The 11,480-nt window shown below is 35.4% G+C and overlaps 1 long non-coding RNA gene across 1 annotated transcript; it reads right to left on the bottom strand.

The window, feature by feature from the left end:
* Positions 1 to 7,360: 7,360 nt before the first annotated feature.
* On the bottom strand, positions 7,361 to 10,275 carry LOC147514818 (uncharacterized). The gene is made up of 2 exons (XR_015213297.1): positions 10,121 to 10,275; positions 7,361 to 7,903 (listed from the first exon to the last, which is right to left on the bottom strand). It is a non-coding gene; the product is annotated as an uncharacterized LOC147514818 (long non-coding RNA).
* Between the last annotated feature and the right edge of the window lie 1,205 nt (positions 10,276 to 11,480).

The raw sequence follows: 11,480 nt of genomic DNA on the forward strand, positions 1-11,480 counted from the left end.
TTTAATAAAATAAAAAACTACCCAAAATACCCCCACGTACATAGACTCGTGAACTTTCTGTTTTCTGACCACACTTTCTTATCGCTTCCATCTCTCTGGCTAGCTTTTTAGATCTGAAGCATCTTTTACTGCAAATTCTCATAGTACACGAGTAAATTCTCTATTTTCTCGTCAACAAAAAAAATGAAAGCAACAAAAGAGAAAAATAAAACTCTACAATTTCGAAAAAAGCTGAAAATCAAACAAAAAAAAAATCAAACCTTCAAGTTCTAGAAGAGATGGAGATGAAATTGAAAAGATTGTTGCTCAAAAAACTACGAACAAACCAAATCTTGTTAAAATCAGTTCAAGTTTTCATAGTTTTGCAATTTCAAGTTTAGATTTTTATGTTTGTGTATCTAGTAGTTTTACTATGCATTTTTATATTTTCGTAGTTGTTTTTACTCTACATTCTTAAATTTGCATAGTATTTTTTATTTGCTTTTTCATGTTTGTGTAATGTGTGGTGGTAATTATACTCTGCATTCTTAACTTTGCATAGTATTTATACTTTGCATTCTTAATTTTGCATAGTATTTTTACTCTGCATTTTTAAATTTGCACAATATTTTTTATTTGCTTTTTCATGTTTGTGTAATGTGTGGTGGTAATTTTACTATGCATTCTTAACTTTGCATAGTAGTTTTATTCTGCATTTTTAACTTTACATAGTATTTGTACTCTGCATTCTTAAATTTGTATAGTATTTGTACTTCGCATTCTTAAATTTGTATAGTAATACATTTATGCATTTTAAAGTTTTCCTAGATGATATTTGTTATTAATTGGTTTTCTCTTATTATAAGAGAATGTAAACAAGAAGGTGTACAAGAAATTCATAGCTTTTGTAGTAGGGGTCATGTGCAAGATTTTAAGGAAACTTTTAGAGATGACCATATTGTGAATTGAAGCTGAAAGAAATGTCATTTGGAAAATTGTTTATGGTGTTTCACGATGGTACAATCACAAAGACAATGTTAGAGAAACACAACCGCTACACATGATCAAAGTCTTACAAGCATAGTTAAAGAAAAGGCGAAAATTCAAATTCGAAAAAAATAAGTGGGTGGAGCTGACTCAAAGCTAAAGATAGTGGTATTCCAGTCGATAACCATCATAACTCGGGAGTGTTCGCTTATGCTGTACTATTATTGTTAATATATTGCAATTGTTTAGTATTCATATTCCGACCACAAATTTTGAAGATCGAAAACAAGTTGAAGATAATTAACAAAAGAGAATTCAATTTCTAAATCTTCTCTCATTATATATTAGGTTAAACTTTCTATTCAGGTTGTTGATAACCTATGCAAGTAGAGAAATCCATATACTAAATATTGAAGGTTAAAATTCGTTGGTTGTAGAAGTTTTGCAACAAAACTTGTGTTTGGTCATTTGGGTTTGTTAGGGACCTTTTTCTTTTGGTTCTAGCTTTCACAAAGATTGGAGAGTTAAACTATGCAAATTAAAATTTTCATAGTGGTATTATGTAATTTTAAGTTTGTATAGTACTACTACTATACATTTTTACGTTTGCATAGTACCAATCTAGCTAATGTTGTATGATTAGTTTAGTTGATTACAATGGTAATGCATGAATGGTATCCGTTATTCATCTTCGTGTATGAAAATAAATGCAGTCAAATGTCGAAAAAAAATTATAAAATAGGAAGAAAGTGTTATTGTTAATCTTCTCATCTTTTCAGTAGCCATTTTCTAGAACAAAATATTCACATGTACATACAAATTTGCATAGTTTAAACTAGTATGAAAATCTAAATTTTCATATGTAAATATAACTTTACATAGTTTAACTAGTATGACAATATATGTTTGCATATGTAAATATAAAATTGCATATGTTAACTACTATGAAAATATAAACTTTCATACGTTATCTCAAATTTACAAACATGTTCAGTTTCAATAACTACTATGCAAATGACAGTTTTCATATGTAAATAAATCATGTTAACCAACTATGTAAATATAAATTTTCACAGGAAAAATCAGAAGTCATGTTTGTTCAAATTTAAAAATTTGGTACAGTGCCAATTGCTAGTTCAATTGCGGCTTGCGCTTTTTTATTTTCCTCTTGCAACACTACTGCTTTCATTCATTTTATTTTCCTCTTGGGCATTTCCACAAATACGTAGTGAGCATATTCAACTTCTCCCCCACCTTGAATATATACCACTCAAATTTGTACCTATAAAATATGGTTATCCATGAACCCATTTTATATCACAAGAAATCAATGTTATTTTTTTAGTGTAACGAAGAATCTTCGCTGCTTTATTGGAAAAGGTAGTTTGTCTCCGAACGATCTTGATTTATTGAAAAGGGTATAATAGGAAACCAAAAATTTAAGGAGATAAAAATTAGACCGCAAATCGCTTACAATTTCAAAAGCGAGGAGTTTATTTGGCAAGGCCTAAATAATAGGGAGGTTTTACATATACGCTCGTGACTGGGGAGTTTATATATAACAGGATTTGATTGAGGGGGCTGAGGCCCATTTCTTGTTAGTTATACTAGCATTTCGCCCAGCCTATAGCCAGGATTGTTTCAGCCAATAGGATGGGCTTGCTAAATGAATTGTATTAGAGTTAAGGTCAAATGAATTTGGACTTTAGGCCTTGGAGGGTTATATTACCAAGTGTTATGATTATCTAACGTGTCCAAAAAGATTATCTGAAATAGAATAGAATAGAATAGAAACACACTGAAGCTGCCATTCGTGCTTTCCGTGAGAGATATCCTCAAGTTTACTCTAGTGAGCTGCTGATAGAGGATCATTTCGGTTTGTCAATCGAGGCCACTAGTTTCAGGTTGTTGCACCATTTCTGCAAAGACATCTCCGGGCAAATCATGGTTGACATATCCGAAGTTTTTCCTATCCTTGCGAGTCTTCATATGTGAGCAAGTTTTCCATGTTATCCTATGGTTCTGCAGTTCCTCTTGTGTATAGGCATCGACTTCTGATTTGTGGTGATGATAGCGTTAGCCTGGTAATTATCTTCCTTTTGATAATTAGAGATCTTCGTGTTATTGAGTAAACAAAACTAAGTTTACTTACTCGATTTAGTTTATCGGGACCATGTTGGGCTGCGCAGTTTTATGAATTGGAGAAGTTTCCTGTTCATTCTCTTGGACTTCCTTCTCTTGTTTCGGATCCTAGTGCAAAGACATCGGAAGAAGCGTTGGTACATATATTTGGCGAAGCGAGGAGAACCATGCCTTCAATTTTAGCTTTGTATGCCGTTTTGATGTGTCTCGCTGGATATCCCGCTGTTAATTGGATAGTGGAGGTAATACTTGCTGATGCACTTCTTTAGAAAGGTAATAATGAGCTTTTTTTTTTAATGTGACAAAGGTAGTAAAATAAATTGTAGTTATCATTCAAAATTGAAGGTTCTAAAACTTCTAAACAAATTAAAATGCATGAACATTCCTAATAAAACTTGGCATAATATAATTGATAATTCCATGTAACTCTATTCTATTCATCATCACTAATGTTGATCAAGGCAATTCTCTGTTTTCTGTTTCAACATTAACAAGTGTTGTTCGCAATTCTCTATTTTCTTGTCCAATGTGCATGATATCAACATGTAGGCCTTGATTTATTTCATGAAATTGTTCATTGGCTTCTTGAAGATGTTTGATTTCCTTTGTAGCTTCTTCATGAATTTGACGTAGATGATTGATTTCGCTCCTTGCTTCTTTAAGTTATGTGAAGTTGAAATCTTGGACTTCGAATTTGTACCATTGACATAGTGATGTGAGAGCGGCTTGTGCAGCTTCATTCTCGGCTTTATTCTGTGTTTCTTCAAGAGTTCCATAGGATGTTTGCAGGGTTGAATCTTCATCTTCATCATATTCGTCACAGTCTTCTTTAAATATTCCTTTCAGAATAGGAACATCTATTGTTACGGTTGATCCAAATTTGTCACCCTTCACTTTTGTTATGTAAACCGGTGGTTTATAAATATTGATTTCCATCAGGATTTGATTCAATATTGTTTTCCTTGAAATAGAAAAGATTGTATTATGATCCATATTGCTGCATATAAATTTTAAAAAAATTAGTATGTTATCTTATGAATAAGTTACAAATTTCAATGTAGCTAATGTGTTAAGATGTTAAATCATGCTCACATATGATGATTGATACCAATCTATGTGATAGTGGTGTAGTTCAATTCAGATAAGTGATATATGTACTAAATATAACAATAAATTTATAACAGAGCAGTAATCAAGAATTCATAGAACAATAAATTTATATGTAAATTTGAAAGTTTGGTAGTTTACCTAGGTGTTGAAGATGGGAGATGGAAGTCTGCAGGTTGTTTGAATGTGTTATTGATTGATTCTCTAGTATTTATAAGTTAAACTCTTTTGTTTATTTAGAATAATATTACTTTGAGTGTTTTATACGGTGTAAAGTTATTGTTTTAGTGTGATTCTTTATTGGTTATGGTTTATCCAAATAATAAATTTAGGTGGGTTGAGTGGTTTATCCAAATAATAAATTTAGGTGGCTTGAACTTTTGGGATTGGGTTATTGACGGTGATTTTTTTTTTTTTTTGGGTTTATCCATATGGAGTCGCAATAGTCTTGGAGTACAGCGCTTTCCTTGTCTGTGAACCCAGCATTTGTGCTCAATGACCAGAATGGCTCGACAGCAACTTGGTCCTAAGTATGTTTAACCATTCAGAAAGAACAGAACTACCTCACCAGTGCATGCTCGAAGCTCCATTAAAGATTTCCAACACCGGTTTTGTTCCTCGAGTTCTAGTCGAAAGCTAGGGAGTTGAACCGAGGCCAATGGTGGTGCTTGCTTGCATCATGGACACTACAATAGTCCATGTTAGTAGCACTGCTGCAAAGAAGAAATTCACTTGCTTGGAAGAGAATGCCATTGACTTGTTTAATTAGATTGGCTTGGAGAGGAGCTAGACAGAACTACCTCACCAGTGCATGCTCGAAGCTCCATTAAAGATTTCCAACACTGGTTTTGTTCCTCGAGTTCTAGTCGAACAGGTAGAGTTGAACTGGAGGCCAATGGTCGTGCTTGCACAGTCATGGACACTACAGTAGTCCATGTTAGTAACATTGCTGCAAAGAAGAAATTCACTTGCTTGGAAGAGAATGCCATTGACTTGTTTAATTAGATTGGCTTGGAGAGGAGCTAGTGCGACTATGTGAGTGAAATGAGTGGGGAAGCTTTTGCTTTATATAGAAGATGTTGAGGGAAGGTAAAGAGATAGAAATATTGCATTTTTGTGTTGTTGTTATGTAGTTTTGGAATTTCATGAGGCTTTCAATAGTTCATGTATGTAAAGCATCATAGTAACTCTAATCTAGTAATCCTGCCGACGTCAGACAGCTTCCAAGTCTCTGTAATAATTTGAAGAACTTGACGTATTATTTGTTGAGTGTCCAATCTTTGGAATCGATAATCCGGGCTATTTGTAACTCTGTTTTCATGTTAAAAGCGTGTTTTAAAGCATCGATGATGTTTTGCAGCTCTTTGGAGTCTATGTTAATCAGCTTATTGTATAACTATAAACTTTTCAATAATGGTCTGTTTTCGACCTATGTAAATGGTTCGACTTAATATGATCTTGGACTTAATGGAGTTCTTGGAAGTTTGTGCGTAACTGGGACTCTTTTCGTTTTGTTTTTGTCTTTGTAATTCCCAGCCATTTCTCCAGTGTCGTTGTAATTCGTCTCTCTTGTTTCTCAAATCCGACAAATGTTGGTTGATTGAGTACTGGAGCCCATTACATACTTGCATGAAGCCATCTCAAAGCGAACCTCATCACGGAAAACCATTTGAATGGATTTCATTCCCCCAATTTTTACTATATGTATACATATTCTTCCTAGCCCTATACTTCGTCCAGTGCTCACTATATTAACATGAAAATTGAACTTCCTAATAGAACGCGTCAAATATAAAATAACTTAGTATTCGGGCTGACCCTTCTTTAGAGCCTTGTGCTGACCTTCACTTTTCTTATATCAATTGACGTTCATTCTGCCTGCACATTTTATGAGAAAATTTATAAAAGGTAAATTTTCCTCAAGGTTCATGGACCATTCCATGTAAAACATGGTCTTAGAAAATGTTTATTTGTAGAAAATGGTGTGTCCTTCACTCGTGGTTATTAAGACTATATCAATGATGATTGGAGGTAAATCTTAGAGAAAGCAAGTCACAGTATACCTCATGAGAGAAAAAGTACCACACTTTAGTGTGGTGTTCTGACACATCACCATGTATATAAAGACGCCGATTCACGGTTGAAAGCGTTGCCTCGATATCAATAAACCCAGCATCAACCATCCTCCTCAATGCTCTTTCTTGCGAAGTCTTCCCTCTTAGAGAAATAGAAAAGTTATATTTTGTTTGTGAGGAAACCTATGGAAAGCTCTTGAGTATACTATTCAAGAATGTAAAGCATAAGCAGGCCGCATATCCAACTATAAAGCAAACAGAACATAGATCCATGAAAATACATCTTCAGTATATTAGAAAGATCGGACTCACATAGGAGTTATGCTCCATGCAAACAGACCTGCTTGGTTCATTGAATGGTGATCGTAATTCGGGTGCAGGTATAATGCCAGCAAGCATCGCAGATTCTCCTAAATTAAGAACTGTGGGGTGCTTCCCAAAGTAAAAATTGGATGCTGACTCAATCCCATAAACACCATGTCCCCAGTAAATCTGTATCATCACATTTCCCGTTGAACTTTCCAATGAAAGATTCATAATAGAGATGTGAAAAAAAAAATACATCGCTTGCCTTGCTCAAGTAGGAAGTGTTTCTTGAGATATGGTATTAGTGTATTACTCATTCAGTAACTGCAACTGGTAATGAGTAAAACTCAATTTGTGAGACTTTGGAATGTAGTCATACCCAGACACTAAGCAGATCACAATAAACGCATGATTCTCCATGAAACAGGAAGGTCTTCTTATTTCCCACTGGATGAAGAAATGTGGGTAGCACATTGTAGATTGTTTCAAAGCAACATAATGAACAACCTAGTTAGAGATTGTGACGGCCTACTTGGCTGATGAATTTCTTATTCTTCACTGCGATAGGATTCTAGTCCAAGTCACAAACACAGTGTATTGTGAGTAATACAGTATTTGCACCAATATTGAAAAATATTAGTTTCATAATGAAAAGTTATAAGGGCTTTTTTTTAGTGTGAGTCAGTGTATGCAGTGTTTCTTGAGATATGGTATTAGTGTATTACTCATTCAGTAACTGCAACTGGTAATTTGTGAGACTGGAATAGAATAATATTATACTATGGATTAAAAATGATACTATACAGTTGAGTCCTTGAGGCTAGTGTACACATACATAGAATCAGCCATAACCAGAAGAAACAAAGTAACACAAAAGTGACACCCTTCTTCAGTTGAATCAATGTAAAACTCTACATGACCTACGATTTCCTTGCAAAGCAACTTTGCCTCCGCTGCCAACTTCAAACTCTTCGCAATAATCAACCCTGTTTGTCTGTATGTGGACGCTGGGATGTAGGCCTTTGCATCTTATTCCTTCCCCAAAGACATCAGTTCCCAATATTCCCGTTCCCTACTGACACGAAATATATTGCTCCCATTTGGAGTCCAACAATATAGATCAACCCATTCTCTATCCAAGATCTCCATCTAACCCTGTACCTGAGGCATATAATAGAAAGGCATTGTTGCCCAGGGTAGGCCAAGTTCAGGTTTTCCCTTGTTATATGGACATATGTCATAACAATCATATGGAAACTAAAAATTCCATGATACCTTGGCAACGAAAGATAGTAAACCTGCCAAACCTACAGGAAATGCCTAAGAAGGATTAATGATGACATATAAACTATAGAACTGAGACATTACACTCAAAGCTAAAACTACCTACTTCCACTATCAATTAGTGATGCAAATAGAAATATCAACCACAACACAATAGTAAGCTTTTCTATTAGCAGGAATCATAAATAGCCGATGCGTCCAGATAGAGAAAAAAACCCTTTCGTGTATAGGAAATCGCAACAATAGTAATACGGGCAAATCAACCGAGCCCTGAAGTAACTGAGACAACTTTTAACTTATGAAGATGAATTTTTGGTAAGTACTCTATCTGCCCATCAAACTAATTTGGAATGATAATTTTAATCCTTGGAAATGTCAAGACGGGTGCATGTTCAGAAGCCTGACAGAGTAGTATGTGGCAGCTAGCACAGTCTATAAATCTACTGTCTTCTCTATGGTTTTAATGTCTCCTTGAGATTGTTTACTTCAAAACACTTGGGGAGCTTCATTTATCCAACTCCCTAGGAATGTTCAAGCTCAAATGTTGTTTAAATTTATTTTTTCATCTTTTTTAGTTAAGCCGTGAAGTATTGAGCCTAGTATACTATCTGGCTAGCAGTGTAAATCAAGAAATACATAACTAATTGTTTTCGTGCTTGTGATAAATAACATGTAATGGCTAGTGATGGACTTTGGGATGTGGTTAGCAATGAAGACGTTGTATCCATTATCAGAGACACTGTTAAAGAACCCGGAATATGCTCCAAGAGGATGGTTACAGAAAGCTGGCGGCGTGGCGGCAAGATAACATCACAGCCCATAGTTATCTTTCTCAAGGTCCCGCCTCTACTGCGAGAGGATTTATCAACCTCCTCTTTGTATGTGTTAAAGGCATACACATTAATAAAAATTAACCTACCAGGTGTTAAAGGCATACACATTAATAAAAATTAGCCTACCATAAAAGGAAGAGAACTACTCAACTACTAATAATATTGGATGATAGGATTCAAAGTTTTAGTCTCAACAAAAACAAATGTACAATGAGAGGAGAAATGCCTTGAACCCATATAAAATGCTTTAAAATCCATCAAAAACGTCAACTCTATTAGTAACAGGTGTCGTATCGAACCGAGACGTTCCCACTATCAATGAGAGAGAATGTAGGGGATTTTAATCAGTGATGCAAATAGAAATATCAACCACAACACAATAGTAAGCTTTTCTATTAGCAGGAATCATAAATAGCCGATTTATAAGACCATACTAAACAAATACTAACTTCTGTAACATCAAAAAACACTGCCCCGGCCATAATTATGAATGCTATAGATGTGCTTATAACAGAAATGTTATATCTTTTGAAAGAGTGAGAAAATTACTTGGGCAAACTAAGCCATGATGTGCTTATAATGGTAGTCAGTAGACGTGCCAAGATGCCGAACAACAATCCAAGGCAGACATACGCCTCACAACAAACTTCTCTTCCAAATCCTCCAAACCACTTCTCTCAATCACCCTATTCAAACCCTTTATATTCCTAGACCAAGACCTTATTCGTTCCTAGGCATGCAAAGTCATCTACAGATTGAGTGTATTCTGGGAGCAGCCGCGTTGGTTTGTGACCCCATGGGAAATTCACTGAATGTGGAGCTAGAGGGTGCCTTTTTACCCACCCCATTCCCTGAAAGTTGAAACTGACCATCACTACATCCTAAAACAAACAGACTTCTACCACTCTCTATATAAGCCCTAACTGAAGTACTGGAAAATAACCCCATCCCTTGCCCGAGGTGTCAAACAATCCTTCTCATCCCCGACTACTAAAAGTATACATCCTTAAAAATTAAGGAACTAAAAATCGCATCATTATCATCATCAGCAATAGCATGTAGGAAAGTCACTGACATGCATGTGCAGTTGTGCACATCCTCTTAGTAATATCGATTGACTTGACTTCGATACCCTTCTCCTTCCTATATACAGGTTTCACATCACATTCAATAAGAACCAATAATGCTCAGCTCGAAGCATTAAAAGGCTTTGGTCACGAATCAATAGAAATTGTAATCGTGGGAAAAAAAAGGGAACATACTAAATCAAACATTAAAAGGCATAGAAATTGTAATCGTGGGAAAAAAAAAGGGAACATACTAAATCAAACATTAAAACGTCCTAATTAGTGATGATTCATTTAACAAACTTAAAAATGAAACTCAGAACACTCCAAATTGACTTACCTATGTAAAAAACTTTGATCATGGAGACCTAGAACCAAATCAGATGCGCTAACCTCGCTAATTGTAGACGCAATAGTTCTACCATCTTGATCACCTTCTCTAACAACAATCTCCACCTCAGCCTATACATACCACATGATCACCATATGATAAGAGCAGAAAAATTATACTTACATCAGGGACTTCGTCACAGAGATCTTTAAAAGAGAGAGCTAATTGAATATGATTACAAACAGCTGATGAGGACTGTAAAACAATGCATGTTGCCTCCGGCAGCTGGATAGAGTATATAAGTGTTGCATGGAGCAGTAAAGACAGAGTCGGTATTAATCTTCGCCAACTGGGTCCCTTGAGGTTGGACAGTAGGCACTGACAAAAAGAAGATGCAAACATTTGTCAATTTTCTATACTAAAGTAGGAAGAAATAAAAAGGATCCAAGGAAGTTGAAATCTAAGTCGGAAAGACGCGATTAAATAACTACATTTAGGAAAAGAGAAAGGGTGTGAAGTAGTAAAATATCAATGACGGCCCTAACTCCTAAGCTAAGATAAATGACATTTGCAAAGGTCCTTCTAGGTCTTGCATCTGTTTTTAGTAGATACACTGTGAGGTGGTCTGCAAGGTCCCTTTCTGATAAGAGAAAAGTGGGAGCTTGAACACACAAATACTTTACCCATTTAGAAATGAATGCATGTTTGCGAAACATTATCACCCAGACATGGTCGGGTAAGAATTGGATACCTAAAAAAATTCAGTCGTTCAAAGAAGATGATATTGAGTTAGATATGTCCACCAATAAATCCATCCAACTAATGCAGGCATATTGCACAGTAGAAGTTTAGTACACCAAAGCAGAATTTCCTCAAGCAAAGCAGGTATGATTGTTCATGTTGACACTTGACAATTTATCACAAAGCACTCCTAACTTGGGGAATTTGCAAGATAGTTCAATCAATATCACCAAATAGAGGGAACATTATAAGAAATAAGAACTTACACTGGGAGTGGTTTGTATTCTCCTTTGTAAGTATATTATTGGAGGAGCTCCTTCTTTCTCAAACTTTCTGAAATATGACATGTCCTCTGTCAGTCCAACGTCTGCCAGTTTCATGTTATATGCAGAAAACAGGTCACACAGTAAGTATCAAACACCTGCAAACACATAAGGAAGGGGAAATAAAAGAAATGAGCTCTTTTGAGCAAGTAGTGGTTATGCCAGGCAAGACACACTCAACAATCTCGATACCTTTTGATCCTTTAGTATCTGTGGAATAGGATAGCATAGTGATCAAAGGACTCTATCATATGGGACTCGCTGTATAGCATATTAGCATTACATCCTTAAGTCTATAAATTAGA

This window comes from Coptis chinensis, chromosome 2 (genome assembly GCF_015680905.1).
Source record: "Coptis chinensis isolate HL-2020 chromosome 2, ASM1568090v1, whole genome shotgun sequence".
NCBI lineage: Eukaryota > Viridiplantae > Streptophyta > Magnoliopsida > Ranunculales > Ranunculaceae > Coptis > Coptis chinensis.